General features: G+C 47.4%; 1 protein-coding gene across 1 annotated transcript in view; it reads left to right on the top strand.

Moving 5' to 3' along the window:
- The window catches only part of TGFA (transforming growth factor alpha), a 102301-nt gene that overhangs the window by 10945 nt on the left and 67639 nt on the right, over positions 1-23717 (top strand). The window lies entirely within an intron of this gene.

The following is a 23717-nucleotide window of genomic DNA, read 5'->3' as shown; positions in this document are numbered from 1 at the left end:
GGGAACTGATGCGAGAACTGTGGAGAGACATGAACTGTTCGCCTCCTCTGGCCGAGCTCAGGTGGACACTCCAGGCTTCAGCACTTCTCACCTTGGGATGGCTCCTGGGTTGTTATTTTCACATTGGAGGAGCACATCGTTGGGCCAGTGCATGCTATCTCCACCCCCTGCCAGCCAGCTTGAACAATGGCAGATGTTTTTTGCACATAGCAGACTTGGGTGTTATAATTAGGGTTGCAGGGGATGAATCATAGGTGCCTGAACTAGAATGAAGAAAGAAAGCCTGGGGCCTGAGCGTTTTTTAGGAAGGCGACATAAACTCAGACATCACCCGATGGGGAATCCTTCTGGATCTGGACTCTCTCTGAACCTCGTCAGCCTTCCCTCTGCCCCCACCAAAACACAAAACAAGTACACTGGTCACGCTGGCCCCCATACAGGTTGCTTAGTGCTCACGGAGCACGCACACCCTCTGGTTGCCACCGCCCCCCATCCGCCCCCCACCCCAGGTAGGCCATTCGGGGTACCCTCCTCTGCCAGCCTCAGTCACACCCTACTTGTTCTTTTTCCAAATGAAATAGAAATCAGAATCTACAAACCAAAGAACCTAAAAAGCACCCCCAAATCAGGCTCGCCAGAGACATCCTCTCACTAGGTTTGACCAGCAGGCAGGTGTCCCACCAGATCGCATGCTGTGTATGGACACAGGTATTTGTATGTTCACTTTTTTCCTTCAAAAATGCCACTTGACAGATTATGTTTCCAAACCTGCCTTTCACTTACAGTATACAGGGAAAACATTTCTGTGGCAAAAATACAAATATATCTTATTAACTTATTACTTTTTAATGGCTGTGACACATTCTATTATATAACCATTACTGTTTATTTATTCATCCCTTGTTGATTGAGATGTAGGTTGTTTCAAACTTGGAAATATTCAAACCTGAAATGAAAATGCTTCCAGCTGAATTATTGCTAACATCTTTCAATGATCTTCTGTGGACTATCCCCAGAAATGATTACTAGGTGGAAAGGCACACACTTTTTCACCTTTTAACATGTTTTGACAATGTGCCCTCCCAGAACAGCTGTACAAATGGATACTTCTCCCACCCATGTGTGAATGCCTGTTTATCAGCAAACTTGCCTATTTTCTAGAATTTTCTAATTATGGTGGCAAATGGTGTCTTATTGTTTTAATCTGTATTTCTTTGAGTAAGACCAAAGTTTGGTACAATTTAATGATTTTAAATGTTTGAGTATTTTAATTTATTTGCTTGTAAAATACCTATTTCTGTCCTTGGACCATATTTTGGGTAGGTTGTTTTCTTATTGATTTGTAAGCAGTGTTTAAAAAGATATCTTGAAAATACTTTCTTCACTTTGCCTTTTAAACTTGTATGTGTTGTGTTTGGGTTTACAGAAGTATGGTTTTGGGTGTTTTTTTTTTTTACTTTTAAGGACTTAAAATCTGCTCATTATTTCTTTATGATTTCTACTTTTGCATAATACTTAGTCTTGAGGTGGGAAGGCATTTCAATGACTGTCTGATCTCTCATTTTCTCTTGTACTTTTATGTTGTTACTTTGGGGTTTAAATTTCAATTGCTTGGGAAGGTATTTTGGCGTAAGGTTAAAATGAGAATCTAGCTCGCCTATTATTAAATAATGATCCAGTTACTCTAACACCATTTGTTGAATAATTTATTCTCTACCCAGTGATTTCAAATCCTACTTTTGCCACTTGATACATTCTGGAGTACTGGGTCTGTTTGTGGAATTTGTGTACGGTTCCATTAATAGAAGGCTCACCCTGTAATGAACCATTCTTTTGGGCTGGGAACACGGCATTGCCCTGGGAAGCTGGGGCAGAAAATATTGAGAACTAGGAAAGCAGACGGTGTATTACAGTGAGTATAATTTGCTTCTCCCTCTCACGGCAAGACTTCCTGTCCCTCCCACCTAGGGCACGTGGGAGGAAGAAACACTTGTGGCGATGGGGGAAACGAACGTTTATGTGGTGGAGGAGAGAAGGATTGCTTACCATGTTTCACTCCCTGGGGAGAAAGGATGTCTTACCTCATCCTCCGCTTGGTCTGAGACTGATGGGCATTGGGTCTTACTCTACTGAACGGCATGGCGACCTGCTCCGCTCTCCTGTTCTTTCTGGAACTTCGTGCCTTGCAGGACTTGGGGGTCATGGGGCAGACCTACAGTCCACATGTGACATTCTAGTTAACGGAGACTGTATATTTTCATGTCCCCTTCTCAAATGGGAGCATATCTGGAACCACAGATCAAACCTACACATCTCCCCGCAGGAGGAATAATTAAGGAATCTAGAAGGAACTTAGCTGGCAAGTCAGAACATTGTTTTCTATATTAAAACATACTCGGATATGTGAGTGAATAGAATGAAGTTTGAAATATCAAAATTAACTTTGTAAGACCTCAAATAAATTAGGGTGTTTTTCCCTTTGATTGTTTCAGACTGTTCTCCCGGGCTCTAACGGCATGGGTATGAGTTCCTTCTCTCTGCCATCGCAGGGATTTTAATGGAAAAGTTTGAGAAATACTGTCCTGTGCGGATGACTAATTTTTAGATTTTTAAAGTAGAACAAGACAATAACTAAAGCAAATATTATAACTTTATCATATTCTTCTTACTTTGGATTTCATTTGCTTTTCTCTTTCAAACTTTTTCTAAGGTGAAAACTTAAATTATTGATTTTGGTTCTCCTAATCTGTTTGTTCAATGTTACAAATTTGCCTCTAAGCACTGCTCTCACGGCATCCCACACATTTGGATGAGTTGTATTTCCATTTTTATTTAGCTCAAAGTATTTCTTTATTTCTGAGATTTCTTCTTCCACCCATGTGTCCTTTAGAAGCGTGTTGCCTAATCTTCAGTATTTAAATCCTTTGTGGCCTGAGAGCAGACATTGAATGATTTCTAGTCTTTTAACTTGGTTAGGGTATGTTTTATAGCCCCAAATGAGGTCTGTTTTTGATGAGTGTTTGTGTGAGCTTGCGAAGAATGTGTATTCTGCTGTTTGGGGATGAAGCAGTCTATGGGCGTCAATTATGTCAAGTCAGCTGACGGTGCTGTCGAGTTCAGATATGTCCTTACTGATTGTCTGCCTGGTGGGTAGAGGGGTGTTGGATAGAGGGGTGGATTTGCTGCCATTGCTGATAGAGGGATGTCGAAGTCTCTAACTGTGATCATGGATTTATGTTTCTCCTTGCAGTTGGAGTAGTTTTTGCCTCGTGGATTGCAACATTCTTTTGTTAGGTGCATACATGTCAGGATTGTTCTGTAACTTTCTTTAATGTTAATCATTCTTTAATGATTCAGAAGCTATCTCAGGGTCTCTCAGTGCCTGAAGGTCATCGCAAGTAAACTCCCATCCCCACAGGGTACCTGTAATCGTCGCAGAACTTCCATTACTACCTGTGGATGAGGAGTTCCAGTGAGTAGTTTCCGTCCTGACTGAGTTAAGAAAAACTCTGCTCTATTTTAACTTTACTTGTGGCAAGGAAAAAAAAATACAAAAAGCATTACTCCAAGTTCCTGGACTACTGCTCTGTTAGGACCAAGAGAGGGGGACCTCTGACTGAGGCCATCATTTCAAGTAAGTCCTTATCTTGAACTTCCTGCAGGTTGTAAAAGGCTTTGGTGAAGGAGCTGGTTAGGCCCCAGCGAGTAACATAGAAGTCTGAGATGTGCACCTAAGAAAACAACGTGTGACGTGAGCCTATTTTCTTGTGAAGCGCCTCTTTCCCGTCTGTAGAAGAAAGGGGGAACTGAACACAACCGGCCTTTCAACTAAATTGGATTTTTCTGATTTCAAATAAAAGACAGGACCTTTTTCCTTGAGCAGGAATAACAGAGACATTTGAGGTATCTCCACTGTCATCCCATATAGACTATGCCCAAGTGATCAAACAGTAGTTGTGATTTTTGTGAACTGAGCCTAATGTAACTTGGTTCTTAATTCACCTAAGGTAGCTGCTTTACTCCCTTAATGCTGTATTTTATAAAGCCAAAGGGATGAATAACAGAAATAACGTTTATCAGCTCAAAATGAAGGGTGCTATTTATTTGTTTGTTGAGGTTATTTATTTTATACATGGATTGTTTGGAGTCTCTGCTGGCTTTTAATGCAGAGGGCCATAACCCAGCTCTTACCCCGGCCTCTGAATTTTTTGTAGATTGTAGGAGAAGCAGGCACACAGTTTTTTGTTTGTTTGTTTGTTCTTTTATCAATGAGATACACAGTGGGCACCTTGGGCTCCAGAGGAGCGATCTCGGTTTCATGGGCAGGGCACTCCTTGAGGAGATAATGGCCCCACTTAGAACAGTGCCTGGACATGGTAATTTCTTCAAGTGCTTTATGTGTTGTGAAACTCCTTTAACCCAAATCCTATGAGATGTGATTATTCTCCTTTTGCAGATGAAGAAACTGAGGCACAAAGATGTAAAGTAACTCACCCAGGCTCCCACTGTCAGCAAGTGGCAGAATAAGGATTTGAACCCAGGATCCTTGCCTGCTGACCCAGCCTTCCCATTATTCTGCTTCTCTGTGTCAGTCATGGAAGGTCCTAGGTGCTGAGGTGTCTGGAGTCACTCAAGTGTGACAGTGCCACTGAGCAGCAGACATTAAGCTAAATGCAACCAGATTTTCAGACAGCCACTCCCCTAAGTATTTACCATATTGAGAGTAACTGCCATGCGGTAAGTGTCATGCTGGCTGAAAAGGAATTTTATTACTTCCCAGCGCTGTGAAGTATCAAGAAGAAACAAGTATGGGAGAGGTCATTTTTCTCTCCTTCAGTCAAGAGTTCAGATGTTCAGAACGCTTAATCACATGAGTTGTGCTACCTGACACTTTTTGTTGTGCCCAGAGAGCGTCTAATAATAAATTCATCAATGGAGGCCTGTGTGGGTTTCTACCATACATTTTTTTAAAGGTGCTGTTTTTTTAAAGGTGTTGTTTTAAAGGACGATCTCTCCCGTTCATGCCCGAAAGCCACAGCACTTGGGACCGCTAGTCTCTGAGGCCCTCTGCTAAGGCACTGGCTTCACGTCCTCCTCACCCCACTCCTACACCTGTCCAGTTGACGTTTCTCCCAAATAATAGTGGGAGATGGTAGAGTCTTTAACATTTTTGCTTTAACACATTTAGTTCTTCAAAGTCCAACTAAAGATAGAATCTGTGTTAGCATATTTGCTCTTAGCTGGCTGACGTTCAGGCTCTTCACCCCCAACTTCAGCAATGACGTGCCCGCAAAAAACATAGCCATTTCCACTGACTTTATAGAATAGCTGATCAGAATAAAAATAGGATGTATTGTTTCACCTGCACAGGGAACTTTCTTCCTTCAGCGGGCGGCAGTTTTCATGGGCTTTGCACCTCTGACTAGAGAGTTTAATATCTGGACCCTCAGGTCTGAGAGCAGTGCCTCAGCGTGGATTCCACCCGTGTGTATTAAAGGAGATTCCCCCCCGAGGTAAAGGTAAAGGAGTTGTATGCATTGGCAAACTGAGTCACTAACACACCAAACAGCCAGTGGAATGGACCTCTTGCAATGAATGAGCGACTGTAAAAACATGTGGATTTTAAAAATCAATGTATTAATTAAAGGAGCCCATTTGATCATCCTTTTTAGAATAGCCTCTCCTTAATTTGTTTGTAAATCCCAATCGTTCACGTCTCTGGTTTGCTTGCAGTAGATGGCCTCCACTACAGCGTGCCCCACAAACTCCCCAAAGTTGACTACTTGGTAGTTATGTAAAAACCCATCCTGCTGGCCCAGGGGGGAGAAAACGCTGATCTTTTAGGGAGCCAGGAAACTAAACTATCTCCTGAGATTTAAACAAACACAGACATAGTAGCTCCTTATAAAAATTCCAATGTTCTCCGAGCAGAGGGCCTGCCTGTCTTTTCCACGGGCTTCTCCACGCTGCCCGGCAGGCTTCCTTGATCTTCACTCGTGTCATCTGATCTCTAGTATCAGGCATTTCTTCCTCTGATCGATGCTTTTAGCTGTAGCATTCAGCAGGAGGAAAAAGAAGGGTTTAAACTTTTGGAACAGAACAGTCCCGTTGGGGCAAAATTTCTTCATCTTTTCAGCTTGCACCTCAGAACCCAAGGAACCAAAATTGCAAGGAGCTGGTAAGTGATCACAAAGAAAAGACTGGTGAAATGAGCCTGCTGTTTCCCAGCAGTAAAGAAAGTAAATGTGCCTAATCGCTCATAGATGGGTTTCACCTACTAATTAGGGAATGGCGCTTTCCAGCCGTCTTCCCTTCTCCTCTGAGAGGAACCACCCCAGGCAGGGATTGATTCTGTTCACAGGCAGGGGATGGAGTCAGTCTGTCTGAGAGGCAGCTCCTTCTGCAGAGAGCTCCCACAAGCCTGCCCTGCAGCCAGACAGTTTATCTGCTCTCCTGGCCTTGAGAAGTGACCCCCCGGAGTGTGGGTATGTTTGTTATGCCAGAAAATGGGGAATATACCAGTGAGCCAGGCAGGTAGCCACTGCCTTTGTGACAGGGAGTGAGGGTCAGGTTGCAAAGTGCAACCCCTCCTGTGTGAGTGGTCTTCGCCCGAGGATCCCACAGCCCCAGAGTCTGGTTTGGTTCAGCCACAAATGCCCTCTGGGGGCTGTGATGTCATCTGACTCCACTGCAGAGCAGAGCAAAAGTGGGAGAATGGCCTCGCTATTTGGCGTTGAAGATAAAGTCATTTACTTCTGTGAAAAGACATGTTTAGGCTCCCGAGAGAAAGCACTGAAGAAATCCGGGTTGTTCTAAACTACCTACCAGTGTGTTGTTCTTGGTTTTCTCCACTCTAGCCTCTCTCATAACTAGTTCAGTCACTGTTTTTACCCGGGCTGTTTACCGCCTGATGAGCTAGCTATTTTCCAAGACGACACAGGCAGAAATTTTCTGAAAATCTAGGGCTTTGTTTATATAAAAACCTTTTGCCATGAGGAGGCGGAGAAATCAGTAGGAATAGCTATTGATATCCTTAAGTTCCACCTCCCTTCTGCTGAGGGAAATAAGAATCAATTCGCTTTGATCTTACAGTCATACCACAGTGCTCCTGGATGACCTCTCGCTCCACTGACAGTAATTGTGTGTGAGAGTGTGAGTGTGTGTTTCATCTAGAGGTTCATTCCCTACTTCATGGGCTTTTTCTTTTTCTTGCTCCTATTCTCTACTTCTGCAGTGCCTTGCACAGTACCTAACATTCAATGGTTGGCAAATACATTTTTATTGATTTATTGACAAATAATTTACCCCTAAAAGTCTCCCTTTACTTCTCTCTTCTCTTCCTCCTCCTCCTCCCCCACCTCATTTCCAAATCATCATTGACATAGCAACAGATATTTTATGAGCAGAAGTGGGAAATAACTCCACGTTGTAGGCCAACTGTGATCACTTGGAAGTGGCTGTTCAGAATTTAAGGATGCATCTGTGTCAGTGGGGGTAGTGCTGCAATCAATTAGTAATGTCTGCTGTGGGCTCGGTGTGGAGGTGGTGATACATGTGCAGTATATTTGATGGTAGGACACTTTTTCTTAAGAATGAGAAAAAGACGTGTTTTCAAGGAATTAATTGAAGATGATCCCACTTACGTTACTTACTTTTCTTGCCCTTTTCAATACACTGCTCTGATTTTTAAAAGGTGTCCCATAAACCCGATACCATAGTCACAGAAGTACCATGAAGTCCAGTTGGGCCAGATTAGCATCCGAGCAAGGCAAGGAGCCTGTGAGGGTGTGGACTGGCATGTCCCGTCGTCATTCGGACACGGGTATTTGCCTCCCTCAAAGTAGGAAGCAGAAGACCACAGCTAATGCTGGGTGAGGAAGCTCTGTGGTGACATTGTTGAATTACTGGCAGGAGTGTTCTGGCTGGCTCCTGGTCAGAAGGGACACTGCCTTCCACCTGTCTTAGAGGGAAGGGCCTGTTTCCCAAGAGGACAGATAGCATGTTGAGTGCTGCATAGCCATCTCAGTGTCCTTATACAGTTCTCTCCCACAGGCACCCTGGGGGATATGAAGCAGAGTAGAGAGCTGGGCTGTGCCCGCAGGGGCATAAGAGGTTGCTGCAGAGGCAGGACATTTAGGGCAGAGAAACCCAGAGCAGAGAATAGCCTCTGGGTCTGTGTGTTTGCAACTTGCACGGGTTCTGGCCACAGGTCAGCACAGAGTCTGTTCGCTTTGCTCCTTGCCGGCTCTTCCCTTGACCCTTCTCTTCTAAGCCTGAATACGTTAGTCTAGCCACAGGCAGCAGCAGAGGGGTCCAGAAAGTGCTGGGCACAACCATCACCATCCAAAGGCCATCTTACCCTGGATGTCAAATGTGTGTCTCCCGGGTAAACCTGGGGTTACCTTCCACTGAGGTTCTTAGGGCCTACTGGAGATGACCCGGGGCAGGACCTTCATTTTAGCTTGTAGCATCCAGAGGATCTCAGGGGTAGTGGGCAAACCCTGGGTGGTGGGGTTTTATTAAAAGCTCTTTAGAGAAGCTTGAGAACCTCAGGACCAAGATAAGACTGACTTGTAAGGATCTGACTTTTGTGGGCATTCAGCATGCTAATGGGTTTCTCTAGGCCTGTGTTCTTGTGTATTGATTCGTTTGTTTGCTTTTTAATTTTTTGAGAGAGGTGGGAGGTCAGGAAAGGGTTTTGAAGACATCGAGGTTTGAACTGGACTTGAGAGTTGAAGGCCTAGGTGAAGAAGGCAGGGAAATCGTGGAGATAAAGATGGGGTAAAGAGAAGCGACCCTGAAGGAACTGGACCGAAGTGTATGTCCCACGTTCAGTCCTCTGAAGTCCTGCGAGTCCTCAGTTCTGATTGCATTCTCCATCCAACCTCTCATGTCCTTCCTGCTACCCTTCATCTTTTACCCGGACTGCTGCAGTAGCCTTCTCTTCACTCTCCAGTTTCCAGTTTTGCCTCTGGTAAGGCCTCTTCTGCTCTCAGTACCCTGAGCAATCCCTTCTAACGCATGCATCCTATGCCATTGCTCCTCTGCTCAAAACCTTCTGGTAGCTGCTCAACTCGGAATAAACTTCAGACTCCTAGCACTCCCCATGAGAGATGTCTGCCTTGGCATCTCTCCAGCCCCACTTCCCACCACTGTTCTGCAGCCACACCAGCCTTCTTATTCTTCCTTCAACAGACTAGGTTCACTCCCACCACAGGACCTTTGCACTTACTGTTTCTGTAGCTGTGGATGCCCTTCCTCCAGATATTTGCAGGACTGGATTCCTAATTTTACTCATGTCTCTATTCGATGTCAGCAGTTCAGAAAGAACACCCACAATGACTCTGATGATAGACACACACACACTCAGTGTCTGCATTATTTCCTGGAGAACTGTTACCACAGACATGTTTTCATGGTGTCTTATTCCAGAATGAAAGACCCTAGATTCCACAAAGTCCTAAAGTTTTCACGCTCAAATAGGAGTTCAAACGTGGTCTTCTTTGGTCCACAGTCTCTAGACATCTCTGTGGAACGGTCTGGCAGGTTTCACTTGAAGAGGAACTGAACTCATTTAGCAGGTATTGTTGAGAGCTGTCTATGCACCAGGCCCTGCTGGGCACCGAGAATACAGCAAACCAAGAAGCAGCATCTCTCTCCCACCCCCACTTGATCCCAAGAAGGCAGAAAATAAACTAACAAATAAACATACCATAAAAATGTCAGGTTGCAACAGTGCTGGGGGTGGGGTATGAGCCGCTCGCTTCAGTACCCTGCTCATGGTTTTCATAGTAAGATGATGCAGGATATTTAAAAGGCCCCCAGTGCTGTCCTGTTCCTTTCCTGCCTGAAGCATAAGGAAAGAAAGGGGGGTGGGGGGGCGGAAAAGTTCTCTTTGGCTGTAGCTTCATTTTGTTATGATAAAGGCTATGTTTGACACCTACTTGGGAGCCCATTTGTAGATGCAGCTGGAAGGTCAAGACATTGGATGAAACCATCTTTCTAGCAACTCTTATGTTCTGCTCCCCCAGTCTCACAGCTGACGTCGGCTGGCACCAGACTGAAAATTGTGTTCACTAGTCCTTAGCTGAGAGACAGCATGCCTAGGAAACGTCATCTCTTTTACATTAGGGGCCACCAAAGCAAGGCCACTTGCCCTGAAATGGGGATACTGGATTTCCTTGGTTGTTTCAAAGGCTGCTTAAATTCCTGGCTGTGTCTGTCAGCCTCTGTGTTGGAAGACTTCTCTTGAAGACCCTTCACCCATTATTTCTCTCCTTCCTCCCTTCCAGTCCCCTCCCCTGCCTTCTCCCTGGCCTGTGATTCTCCTCTGCTTTCTCTCATTTGATGAGCTCCCCATTTGAGAGGGAGGCAAGGAGTATTTTGTCTGGTCATTGCTCCTCCCAGAAGCCCCTGTCGACATTCAACGAGCACAGCCCCATAGCACATTTCACAACAAGGGAGAAATACGTGTGCTTCTCGCCCTCTAAGTTTTCACCTGGCTAGAATTCCCAGCGACGGCAAAGGCTGGCTGGGAAGTGAGCTCTGCTGTCCGTCTTTACATTCTGGCACGCTGACGGGGCAGCAGTGATGCCCAGAGCCGTGAGGCTCTGCAAAGCCGCCCAGTGTCTCCTCTGTACCTCCAGGAAAGTCCAGCCCACGCTGTTCATGCCAGCTTGGCCTTCCTAGGAGGAGGACGTTGTACTTGATCTTAGGGAAACAGTAAGACTAGACAATTCAGAATGAGGAGAAAATTATATGGCTTCACAGTGTTGTAATTATTATCAGCTGGGGTTTTTTCTTTAAAGACTTTTTTGAGAAGTTTCAGGTTTATAGGAAAATTTAGTGGAAAGTACAGAGTTCCCATATACTTCCTTACCCCACCCCACCCAATGTCCCTGATTATTAACATCTCGCCTCAGTGTGGTACATTTGCAGCAATTGCCGGGCCATTACTGGTGCATTATTATTGACTAAAGTTCATGTGTTTTTTAACTAAAGTTAAATGTAAACTAAGGCCCCTAGTTTGCATTAGGGTTTATTCTTTGTATTGTGCATTTTGTGAGTTTTTTAAGTATTTTTTATTGATTATGCTATTACAGTTTTTCCAACTTTTCCCCCTATATCCCCCCGCCCCCCTCCCCCCCCTTAGTTCATGTCCATGGGTTGTACATATAAGCTCTTTGAGTCCTCTGTTTCCTATACCATTTTTTATCTCTCCCCATCTATTTTATGCCTACTAATTATGCTTCTTCTTCCCTGTACCTTTCCCCCCCTATTCCTCCCTTCCCCCTCCCCACTGAAATCCCTCTGTGTGAAGTCCATTTCTCTGATTCTGTTCCTGTTCTGGTTGTTTGCTTAGTTTTTGTTTTCATTGTTTTTCTTTTCTTTTAAGCTCATTTGTTGATAGTTGTGAGTTTGTCATCATTTTACTGTTCGTATTTTTGATCTTCTTTTTCTTAGATAAGTCCCTTTAACATTTCATATAATAAGGGCTTGGTGATGATGAACTCCTTTAACTTGACCTTATCTGGGAAGCACTTTATCTACCCTTCCATTTTAAATGATAGCTTTGCTGGATACAGTAATCTTGGATGTAGGTCCTTGCCTTTCATGACTTGGAATACTTCTTTCCAGCCCCTTCTTGCCTGCAAGGTTTCTTTAGAGAAATCAGATGATAGTCTAATGGGAACTCCTTTGTAGGTAACTGTCTCCTTTTCTCTTGCTTCTTTTAGGATTTTCTCTTTATCTTTAATCTTGGATAACTTAATGATAATGTGCCTTGGTGTGTTCCTCTTTGGGTCCAACTTCTTTGGGACTCTCTGAGCTTCCTGGACTTCCTGGAAGTCTGTTACCTTTGCCAGATTGGGGAAGTTTTCCTTGATTATTTGTTCAAATAAGTTTTCAATTTCTTGCTGCTGTTCTTCTCCTTCTGTCACCCCTATAATTTGGATATTGGAACGTTTCAAGTTGTCCCAGAGGTTCAAAAGTCTCTCTTCATTTTTTTGAATTCTTCATTCTGTTCCAGTTGGATGTTTATTTCTTCCTTTCATTCCAAATCATTGATTTGAGTCCTGGTTTCCTTCCTGTCACTCTTGGTTCCCTGAATATTTTGCTTTATTTCACTTTGGGTATCCTTCATTTGTTTTTTCATTTTTCGACCAAGCTCAATCAGATCTGTGAGCATTTTGATTACCAGGGCTTTAAATTCTTCATCAGATAGGTTGGCAATCTCCTCACTTAGTTCTTTTGGGGGCTTTGCTGTGTTCTTTTATTTGGGCCCTATTTCTTTGTCTTGGCTCAGCTGATAAGTTGCAAGGGGGTGAGGCCTTAGGTATTCACCCCACAGGGCAACCCTCCTTGCTGTGCTTCAGCACTGCCTGTGGGGGAGGGGCCAGAGAGGGAACAGTGTGGCAGGCCTGCTCCTCTCTAGTGCATTTTTTCAACCAGCGTATGAGACTGGGAGAAACTCCCACCATGGCAACACCCACGGTAGCCCTCAGTCAACTCTGAGTGTCAGTTTCCCCTTAAGTCAGCCCCTCCTACGCAGCCCACCCAGCTCAGCAGCCAGCCCCACCCCCACGGTCTGCTGTGTCACCTTGGTTTTTCTGAGTCAGCCTTCGCAGTCCTCTGCCTTACGGATCTGGTCATTCTGGTTGACTTTTTCTTTAATTCCTTGGTTGTCAGAGTTTTGTGCAGTTTGATTTTCTGGTACTTTTGGTTGTTTATTGATTTTAGATTGGTTGTTATCATTCTTTTGGTTGTGCGAGGAAGCAAAGGGTTTCCACCTACGCCTCCATCTTGGCCAGAACTCCATTTTGTAAGTTTCGACGAAGGTACAGTGAGTGACCCGTATCCACCACTGCAGTGTCTTACAGAAGAGTCTCACTGCCCCAACGACCCCTGTGTTTCCCTTATTTAACCCCTCTTCCTTCCCTTTTTCCAACCCTCTGGCAACCACTGATTGTTTTGCTGTCTCCATAGTTTTGTCTTTTCCAGAATGCCATAAAATTGAAATCATACAGTCTCAGTCCATAGATCTTTCTGATTGGCTTCTTTCACTTAGGAATATGCATTTAAGGCTTCTCCGTGTCTTTACAGGTCTCGATAGCTCATTTCATTGCTGCATAGTACTCCATTGCCTGGATGTACCACAGTTTATCCATCACCTACTGAAGGAAGTCTTGGTTACTTCCAAGTTTGGGCAGTTATGAATGAAACTGCTATAAACATTTGTGTGCAGGGCTTTCTTTTAATTTAAAAGATTTTATTTATTACTTTTAGACACGGGAAGGGAGGGAGAAAGAGGGGGAGAGAAACATCAGTGTGTGGTTGCCTCTCATGCACTCCTACTGGGAACCTGGCCCACAACCCAGGCCTGTGCCCTGACTGGGAATCAAACCAGTTACCCTTTGGTTCACAGGCCAGTGCTCAATCCACTGAGCCACACCAGCCAGGGCAGTGTGCAGGTTTTTGTGTAGACATGAGTTTTCAATCATTTGGATAAAACCAAGGAGCTCGATGGCAGGACCATGTGGTAAGACTATGTTTAGTTTTGCAAGGAACCACCAAATTGCCCTCCAAAGTACTGCACCATTTTACCAGCTGATTCTGGTTCCTACACCACTTTCATTGAGATGAATCTCATTTTTCTAGACAATTCTTCAATAATACACTGAATATTAATAACCAAAGACCCTTTTCTCACTGCACTCCTACCTGGCCTTTAAATGTGCAGGGCTTCCACCCACATTCTTCTTTATGCAGTCCTCCTATTCTTGCCAGAGCTGAACCATCCTGGTAGAAAATGTCTTTTTCCTGCTCTTTCTGCCACTTTACTTCTCACGTCTACACTTTCCCTCACAAAAGTCAAAGAGGGAAGTAGGGGCAGAGGGCAGCAGCCGGGTTTTGGGGGGAGATCCTATTCCCATTTTCCCGTGAAGAGCCACTGTGTTTTCCCCGGGTTTTTGTCTATCTTTAAAATGCTTTAAGTTGATACCACTAAAAGGTATGTGATGCTCTCTGCCCCAGAACTGTGGGGACAGGCATCCCTCATTCCTTACGGGTGTATCTCAGCAAGTGAGACTCTTCTCATACAACTAAGTGCTTTGGGGGTGTTTATGAACAGCTTTGCTTCGTGTGACCAGAACTCATGTTGTCCCAAGGGAAATACGTCAGGGGCCCTAAAATGGGGCAGTGGACCAAGAGAGAGTTGAATGCAACACCTCTCCTGTCAGTTCTCTCCCTCCTGAGACTCCCGGGAGTCTCTCTGGAGCCCCATGGCTATAAAACACTGGGAGTGGGTTTGTTTGTGGCTTGTCAGTCTCATTACTTTGTAGGTAGGCTTTGTATTGTGCAACCCAAACACTTTGGGTTAATATAGAGACAGACAGATGAACGTGAGGAAAGAGGGAATTACTCAATGGCAAAGGGAGCACCCCAGTTCGACAAGGGCAGGCTGATCACCACAGTTACTCTACAAGCTTCCCTGAGACCATCTGCAAGGCTCTAATGAGAAGCCCTGTCTGTGTGACTGCCAGCTTGTTCCATTTCCCCTGGGTTTTGGGTGCTTCCACCCATTCATTTGGAGGTTGAATGACCTGTGGTTGAAGGGACTTTCCCTGTTGGGGTTCGGAATTTTTTGATAGAGTTCACTCTTAGCATTTCTTGCAGGGTAAAATCCTGTGTATGACAGCAATTTGGCATCCCAGCTCTCACCCACTAAATACCAAGAGTACCCCCAACTCACTGTGACATTCAAAAACTATGATACCTCCCCCCTCCCCCAGTTTCCAGATGCCCCTAGGAGGCAGTGCCAGCAATGAGATCCCTTGGGCTACGGGCAGGCTGGTCAGGGTCTCCCAGTGAAAGGAGCTCAGCCAGGGTGCCCCTGCCCGCTCCTCATCCAGGCCCGCTTCAGGAGCTGCTACCTGCACTTGTTACTCAGGCCCTTTCTCACCTACTCTCTCCTCCTGCTGCTGCCCCTCACTTTCATGGCCCAGAGAAAAGAACATGGACGTTGTCCCAGTCTGCAGCAGGAGGTGGGTTGAGAAATTGTGGGGATATAAGAACTTCACGGTGTTTTCCCCTCAACTCTGAAAATCTGTAGTTCTGGAAATTTGTCTCCTCTTTTTGAACCCTGCTTCTCAACCAGTGTCCCTTATCTGGTCTAATGAGTTCCCCACAGGGTATTCTGTGGCCATCCCTGAATACAGCTCAATGGAAGCCTGACAATGGTGATCAGTATTGGTACAACACTGTTCCCTCTGCCAGCACCACACCCCAGGCTGATGCCACATTGACCGAAATTCTGCCAAGTCACGCGGGTATTTGTCTTGGCCCAAACCCCAAACTTCTCAGTGCCTTCTGCAGGGTGGCTCTGGGGCTGACCTGAGTGGAGTGGTGGAAACGGGTGAGTTTGTCATCACTAAGCTATTCACGTGGAGGAAGTAGGGCAGAGGTCAAGGATTGCTTATTTTTTTACCTCCTCCCCGCTCATAGCCTACTTCCAAGCCACTTGCAGGAAGCGATGTTTACATATGGCCTTGACAGAGCTGCGGGATTGGCCTGGCTTGGTTGGTTCTGCTGAGAAGCTAAGTCTGCCAGTCTGAGCTCCACACAGGCAAAGCCCCTGCTGACCCTTGGCCCAGAGGATGGTAATTCTAGGACCCACAAGAACAGGGGAAGCTGAGATGGGGCCAATGGGTCTCCATGTGGAGGGGGAGAGGGCTGGTAACATCCAGTGGACTCCTCCAGAGCGGGCATTTGATTCCTAAATTTCCTGGCAGCCAGGTCTCTGCTGAGCTGGTTCACCAAGGAACCAAAGGGACTGGGCCCTACAGATGGAGCCATTGTGTCTACCACTTTATCCTGGCCTTGTCTTAGTACACTTCTCACCCCTTCTTTCCTCGGGGACTCTGGGAATGTCAAGCGTAGCCCCTTTCACAGTCACCTTGCTGCCTCAACTCTGTGTCAGTCAGCCTGGCACAGCTTCTTGCAACCTCAGAGCTCGGCCCTGGTAGAGCCTGTTGGTGACTCAGTGGCCAGAGAACTCCAGCCAGCCCAGATACATGCCCTGCTGCTCTGCATGCCCTGGACAGGGGCCCTAGCCAGCCAGCACAGGAGCGGGCCCTGTGGAAGAGGAAGTCTGACTCATTACCCAGCCCTTGGTCCAGGTCTTTGGATAAGGCTTGTTTAACTCTGCTGAAGATATGACTGCTGCCTCCTAATAAAAAAGGTATAGCATAGATCTGGGTGAATGAGATCAGTCTCCAGGCCTTCCTCACCCAGAGTTGATGCTCAGTGCATCCTGGTTAACTGACCGGTTGGCGGAGATATTTTCCCCCTGTACGCTATTTGCATTAGTGGCAGGGGTCCTCTCAGACCACCAGATCAGTAAACTGCATTGTTCTGTAAGGCTTTGAAGTAGGTGGGGAGTTGGGGAGAGTGGAGAGATGTGTGTTGGATTGCTTTCTGGTCCTTAGAAACAAAAGTATCTTAATGAGGCAGCACCTACCTCGCCCTGCGAGGGTCTCTGAGGCTTTTTTATTTAGCCATTTATTTTTGCATACTTTCCTGGAAGTCAATAAGAGCACATGTCATCTTCTTTTACAGCTGTGTTACTTCTCTGATGCCTGTGCATGTGGTGTCAGCCCTGGGCATTAATTATGCCCTCAACTCTAAAGAACACAAAGCATTTTACAAATATTCTCGTTTTCCCCATATAGTAGGGAGAGAAAGATAGTCATTGGTTCTCCTGAATCAGAGATGGTGGGAAATGAGAGGGACAGGGGAAACCCATGGGAGTGACTGGAGTGGGCTATGCACCTGCCCTGGTGCTGACAGGTGGCAGGAGATAACAGGGGAGACTTCCACCTGCTGGAGTGGTCAGAAGGGTTGAGCTGGGCTTGGAAGGCTGGCTAGAAGTGAGGTCAGGGCAGCAGGAGGGTCCACTAGGCAAGAAAGAACAAGTGAGGGTGTTTAGGAGAAGTATAGCACTCGGCAGACCCTGGCCGGCTGGCCAACCTGCAGCTCCAAGCCATTTGATGCACTCTACACCCCTCATCCCAGCCTGTCTTCTCCTCCTTGGGGTCCCCAGGTATAGATCTTCCTGTTTACTCGTAGTTTTCAGAAGGCCTACAAAATGAGTTACGGATCTGAAAACAAAATATTTCAGGGGTCCTCTAGGCAGTGACTACACAACTTGGGATCACACTGGCACTCTGGTTCAGCAGTCCCACTCCTGGCTCAGAGGGACGACACTTCCCCACACTTCCTGGTCCTCTCTCCATCCTGGTGAGACTAGTTAACATCGATGTTGAAATTGAAGGCAAATTTTAACTCATCACCCACTGGAATGATGTTGCAGCCAGGCATTTATAATGGAGTTCAGTGAAAATGGTTTCCAAGAATTGGAAGGATTATTTTCCATGGGACAAATTCATCGCAGACAGTGTGACAGAAGGAACTTACACTCCTTGACTGTCTCCACAGCACCTAGAACTGCCAGGTTGTGGTGTTCAGTGAGCACCTGTTGCATGAACGCATGCAAGGTTTCAGGTGTTCTTGTTCTGAAGTCAGAATAAGAACCGAGGCTCAGAGTGTATAGCTAAGAGGGTTTAGGAGAGACATGAGGAAGGGATTCTGGGGGATCAGCTGGTTTGTGCACTCCCCATGTGCACACTTTCAATGCTCAACCCCCACCCCCAGCTCTGTGCCTTCTTAGAGAAATTCAGTTCAGTGCATCAAAAACCTAACCAGGTACCAGGCATTATGCCAGGGGAGAGGGTAGATATGAGTAGGCACAGTTCCTGACCACACTAGAGGGGAAGGCAGGTAAGACATGAAAACTTTCAAACTATAAAGCAGAATTAAATAAGGACTGCTCTGAAGAAATGATTATTTCTGGTATTTGAGTGAAGATTTGAGAGGCAAATTTGATTTCCATGGGTAGAGGAAGGGGCCTGCCAACTTGAGAGATCAGCGTAATACAGGGTAGGCAAAGTAGGTTTACCGTTGTTCAGATGGGAAAAGACAGATACTACAGGTAACAATACAATAGCTAGTAAATAAGTAATGACACAAGAATAAACTGTAAACCTACTTTCGCTCCCCCTGTATTTATGGTAACCCTCTGTAACAGCAGCTACCCTTTACGTGCCACTCAACACAGAACACCTTTCTCATGTGCCCTCATTTCACGTTTACAACAACCCCTACAGGAGGTGGAGATCCTTATCTCCTCTTACTGTGAAGGAAACTGAGGCTCAGGCAGCGGAGCAAATGTCACACAGCAGCTAGGACTTGAGTCAGGTCCCTAGTGGTGTGAGTCCAAGGCACCAAGCTCTGAGTGAGGGCAAGTCACCTGCAGGGAATGGGGGACAGTGCCTGATGGGAGTGGGTGGGAAGAGCAGGTAGAAATGGGGTTCAGGACCATGTCCTGCACCATAAATCTCTGCTCTGGACTTTGCACTGAGAACTATGAAAGGGGAGCCCATGGGGACTGTAGAGGAAAGGAGTGCTATGGTCCAGCATGTGCTTCAGGAAGGTCCCCTTAGCAGCAGGAGCAGAGGTTAAAAAGCCTTTGCCAGGAAAACCAGTTAGGCAGGCAACTGTTGTGATAGCCCGGGAGAGATGCTGGGGCCTGAACTGGGGCAGCGGCAGCGGGGATGCGGGGGGGGGGGGGGGGGGGGTGGATGGAGAAGACCGACAACGTGGAGGCGGGATGTGTAGGAGGCCTTGGCTTGGAGACCAGGTAAAGGAGAGGGAGGGGCGGGCGATGGCTGTGGGGCCTTCAGCCCCACCCCGGAGCAGAGAAGTGGAGGTGGAACAGGTCAGGAGACGAGATCAGATGAAGTCAGTTTTGAACACGTGGTTTGAGGCAAGGGCCTCTGGAGAGTGGCCGGGGTTGGAGACGAGGCTGGGGCGGCCTGGAGGCAGAGGGAGCGTCAGTGGGCGTGTGCGATCTGGGTGCCGCCCTTGGCAGCCCGTACCTGTCTGCCTTTGCGGTCGTCTGGAAGACTCCGTTTTCCCTGATTTGTGTTCTCCTTTCATTTCCTTTCGTCCTTGCAGTAGCTGTGTGAGGAGGTGTCCTCCTTGCTCATGGAGAAGGACAGGAGCTGAGTAAGGTCAGATAACATAAACCAAGATCTCACAAGTAAGGATTGGCAGGGGCAGGATTTGAACCCAGGTCTGATTTCAAGGCTCCTCTCTGCTCTGTCCTAACAGACCCTGAATCAGAATTGGAAAGTGATAAAGGGTTGTTGGGTAGGTACCATCTGCTTGTTTCTTCTACCTCCCTGATCCCAAAGGTTCAGTCTGAACACTTTGGTTTTCCTAGCCACGGAGTTCACGTGGCTATGGAAAACACCTGTGAGCGCTCAGGTAGTGCTGGCTTACTTGCCGTGACGTTCTCATCCTGAGGTATGGCCTTAGCCTCATTAAGATGGACGTTGCTGCCTATGACCACCCCACCAGGAAGGGCACTGGCCCAAGTGCATTCCCGCGTGCATGCGGAGCTGCAGTAGCCCACCAGGCCGAAATCAAGACTGCGCTGCGCTCGCTTAGGCAGCATGTGTACTAACACTGGGTGGCTGTGGAAAGCGGAGATGGAACCTAGCACACACTTAGGGTCAGGTTTAGATCTCTTCCATCACCTGTTTACATCACATTTTGATATAAATGGCACGCTAAACTGAAAGACAAACTTACCACAAACTGAGCACACTCTTTGAGATGAACACACAGCCTCCCTGTCGCCTGGTCCTTGTTCAAGGCAAGGGGTCCACCTACCAAGCGCTGGAAGGAGGCCAGTGGTTCCCCCGTGGTGCTTGGGGAGCCAGATGGCTAGGGAAGATGGACAGCCCTGTATCCTCACAGGTGCTTGGAATTTAGGGACTGGGCAGGTCTTCTCACCCAGCTCTGTCATTTAAAGATAAAGAACCATACAGTGAGAGAAGTGAAGTCACTTGCTAAAGATGACACCAGTTGTGGATGACCTGGGCTCCCCACTAGCAGTTTTCCCCATATCGCAGCACATAACTGGATTATGTCCAGGAGGGAAGAGGAGGGGCGGTCTTTTCCAGTGTTTCTGTGTTCTTTGACTGTGTTCCGTAGGATAAGTGGAAACAAAGAGAGGCAAACTGGGCCCTGTAATATGAGCCTGCAAATGTCTGTCACTCACAAGCTGGGTGACCTTGGGCCAGTTACTTCTGTACCTCCACTTTCTTATCTCTAAAATGGGAGCATAATACTCTGCGTCCTTGGACTTGCTTTGAGTATTGAATGAGACAGTGCAGGGCATGTAGTAAGCATCAAGCGAATGTTGCTGTTAATATTACTAATAATGCCATCAGCCACAATGACAATCCTAGGACTGAACAATGCAAGGAGAGAGCTCCGACCACCAATCAGGCCCCGGTGGTCTTCCCTCCACTGCCCACCACTGGCATAGAAATGTCTTCCTGGTTAAATGCCCATGTCACAGCTGCATTTGGGTGCAGGGCTCAGGACCTCGCTTCTGTGGGTTTGGAACTAAAAGCTGCTCCCTCCCTGCATAGTTGTTTTCCTTGCTCCCTGAGTCAGAACCTGCCTCCTGAAACACGACACTAATCCTTTCTAATAATGTCTCGATAAGACTCCTTGGGTAGCAGGGTCCGACCTGTGTTTTGAAAGCAGTGTTCCAGATGCTGGGATGGTGAAAGAAAGAGCCTTCTGTCCAATGAGCCCATCTGCCCAAGGTGACTCATTCCCGGGTCACATGTTTCTAAACTCTCCTTGCCATCCCCAGAGTGTTCCTAATCCCGTCTGGCCAGTTCCTCAGGCCAGTTCCTCTGCTCTTCGCCTGACATCCTCTGAAATGAGTGTCACTGGAGTCTGTGAGCAGGAGCAAATGTGAACTGTCACCTCCCCCTTCAAGAGACACCATGACCTCTCTGAGAGCTGTCCCCCTTACACTGGTGCAATGGCAAAGGCCATGGCTGCTTTGGGCCACAGCATGTATGGGTTTTGTCACGGGGCAGGCCCGTGGTCTCCCGGTCCTCCCAGCCTCCCTGTGTTGTGTGTAACTCTACCTGGAGTGTGTTACCCTTTTCTTTCTTCCTAATTAGATCTTACTCTGCAACCAGCATCTCACCTGGCTACCAAAACCTCTTGCATTTAAAAATATTGATTGCTGGGGGGGAAGAGGGTATAAGGAGTCTAAATGGTAATGGGAAAAAAATATACAATAAAGATTAAACCAAAAAATAAAAATACTGATAGTCATATAACATTGCAGTTTCTGCCACAGTTAAAATCCTGCCATGTTTGCGAATGAAATTTAATGTTGGAATGTAATTCATAAGGGAAGAGGCCTCAGAACCTGTACCAGCAGGTCCTGGGTTCCATGTGACCCATTTACACAGGTTTGTGCCCACGTTGCTGCTCTATGGGTGTCCTCTGTGGACCTCCTGCTGAGCTGCAGGGTTCTTATCTTCTAGGGACCACCCACTACTTCCTGAGCTCCTAGCTCTGTCCCTCATGACCCCAAAGCATGGTAGAAAGGAAGGCGGAATCCCGGCTACCTCCAAACACCCACACTGCTCTCTCTTGCCTGACTCCTGCATTAGTCCTTTACCCACATGCCTTTCCTCACCACCTCCTCTACATCCAGGCCATCCTTCATCCAAAAGGGCCTGCTGCAACCTCTCTCCATTCTCCCCACATCTCCCTGACACCAAAACCTTACCCTCACCCCCTAGGTAGAAGGCCTGCCTTAGGGGACCCAAAAACAGATGAGATGTGGAGCTCTTGACTTTCTCGGGGGACAGCTGATCAACACAGTGGCATAGGTAAGAGCCAGGAAGCAAACACTGGCTGTGGCAGAGGCCAGAGCCAGGCATGGTCCACTCTGCTGGGGTGACTGGGCTGAGTGTCCACAGAGGAGATGGCCACCAGGCTGATGAGTGAGAGAGGAAGGAGGGCATCCCGTGCTGAAGGCACAGCCCAGGTCCCAATCTCGTGCACGAGTGAGCGGCTGCATGGAGGGGCGTGGGCTGGGAGTGGTCTCCCTGCTCTGTGGTCTGGGGGACAGGGGCCCAGTACCTCTCAAAAGCATTTCCCCTGACACACCTGCAAGTGGGTTTTACCGTGGCTCCTCGGTGTGTGCTCAGGAGATTAATACCCTAGCCTCTTTAACATTCTTTTTGCAGGGAATTCTTATTGCCTTTCTAACACCTGAATTATAAGCACTGCCGCCTTTGTCTTCCTTGAGGGCAGGCCTGGACTCCCACTCCACTTGGGATGGGGTGGTCAGCCTTTCGTAATGTTTTCCCTCCCTGACATGTGGCTTTCCCCTCACCAACCCCCCACCTTTTTTTTTTTTTTTTTTTTGAAGTCCTTAATCCAGGGATTCCCCCCTTTGGAACTTTTTAAACAGTAAAGGGATGTTAGCAGGAGCCACTTGAAAGGGATTCCTGCCCCAGAAGGAGGCTGTCTGGGTGGCCTGTGGCAGGCAGGGTCCAGCTTTGAAACTTGGCTAGAGGAGCCTGTGGCTTCAGGCCACAAGCCTCCATCCGAACTATGTGCTGTCTCTCTGGAGTCACTGGGTGTGGCAGCTGTCCCAGGGCTGTGCTGTCCCCACACAGGTGCTCCAGGGAAGGATTTCCTGTGTTTCTGATGAGCCTCAGAGGCTGCCGAGGCCCCGTGTCTCTTGAAGGCCTTCACAGAGGCCGCTTTCCAAGCACAATCGGGGGGCCGGCAGTCCGGACACCTGGGCTTGTGCAGATTGGCAGTCAGGGGTCTGGACGCTCACACCCTTGCCTCGCAGGAGACCTTGCTCATAGTGGGGGGCACTGGAGGCAGTGGAAATTCCCACAAGGCAGTGGGTGTAGCCTCCGAAGAGAGGGATCAAGCTTCGCTGCTAGACCCACGGCCTTTGTTGTTTGGACTCATTGGTGACGGGCTGTGGTCAGAAGGACTGTTGTGCTGTGTGGTCATAGGAGTTGGACACACTTGAGTTTGAATTTGGCTGCAGGAGTTGGGCACATTTCTTAACCTCTCTAAGTCTCAGTCTCCTCATCTGTAAAACCATGTGTTTCCACAGGCTACACCAGAAGGCTGCAGGCTGGGGTGGGGATGCCTATATCATGGCTTATTCTGAGGACCCCATAAGACAACACATGTAAAAGTGGCAGGCCAAGAACTGGTACTTGCCCACTAAGTGGTACCCAGCCACCTGAGAAGTCAAAGAAGTGAGCCCTAGTTTTTTGGCCTGGGACCTTGTTAAGGAGCACACTGCAGGGTGGAGGGAAGGCAGAGGCCTCACCGCCCATCACAGAGCCCCAGCTGCCTGGATCCAGGGAGCAGAGAGAAGCCCGGAGCTTTAAGAAGTTGTTTCCACGGGCATGACAGGGTATGGAAAGGAACTCTTCTCATATTTCTCAGATTATGAATAAAAACCCAGTGTCTTTCATCTGTGGAACATGGTGGTTTTGCAGACTCTGATTAGTCGCCAAAACGCCTGTGTGACAGCTCACACAGGAGGCGCAGAGGGAGCGGCCCCGCCACGTGCCCTGAAGAGGCGGTGGTTGTCTCTGCTCTGGCCTGGCTGCAGTCGCACAGGATGCGCTTTCTTGTCTCGGTTTTGTTCAAGCAGCGGTCAACGTGGAGCTCAGAGACTGTACTTTCCCCGACTAGGGGATACGGGGGCAGGGAGGGGAGTGTCAGGATCATTTGTT

The sequence above is a fragment of the Desmodus rotundus genome, chromosome 5, assembly GCF_022682495.2.
Source record: "Desmodus rotundus isolate HL8 chromosome 5, HLdesRot8A.1, whole genome shotgun sequence".
NCBI classification, from domain to species: Eukaryota; Metazoa; Chordata; class Mammalia; order Chiroptera; family Phyllostomidae; genus Desmodus; species Desmodus rotundus.
The sequence above is the reverse complement of the archived record's forward strand: the minus strand, read 5'-3'. Positions and strand labels throughout refer to the sequence as shown.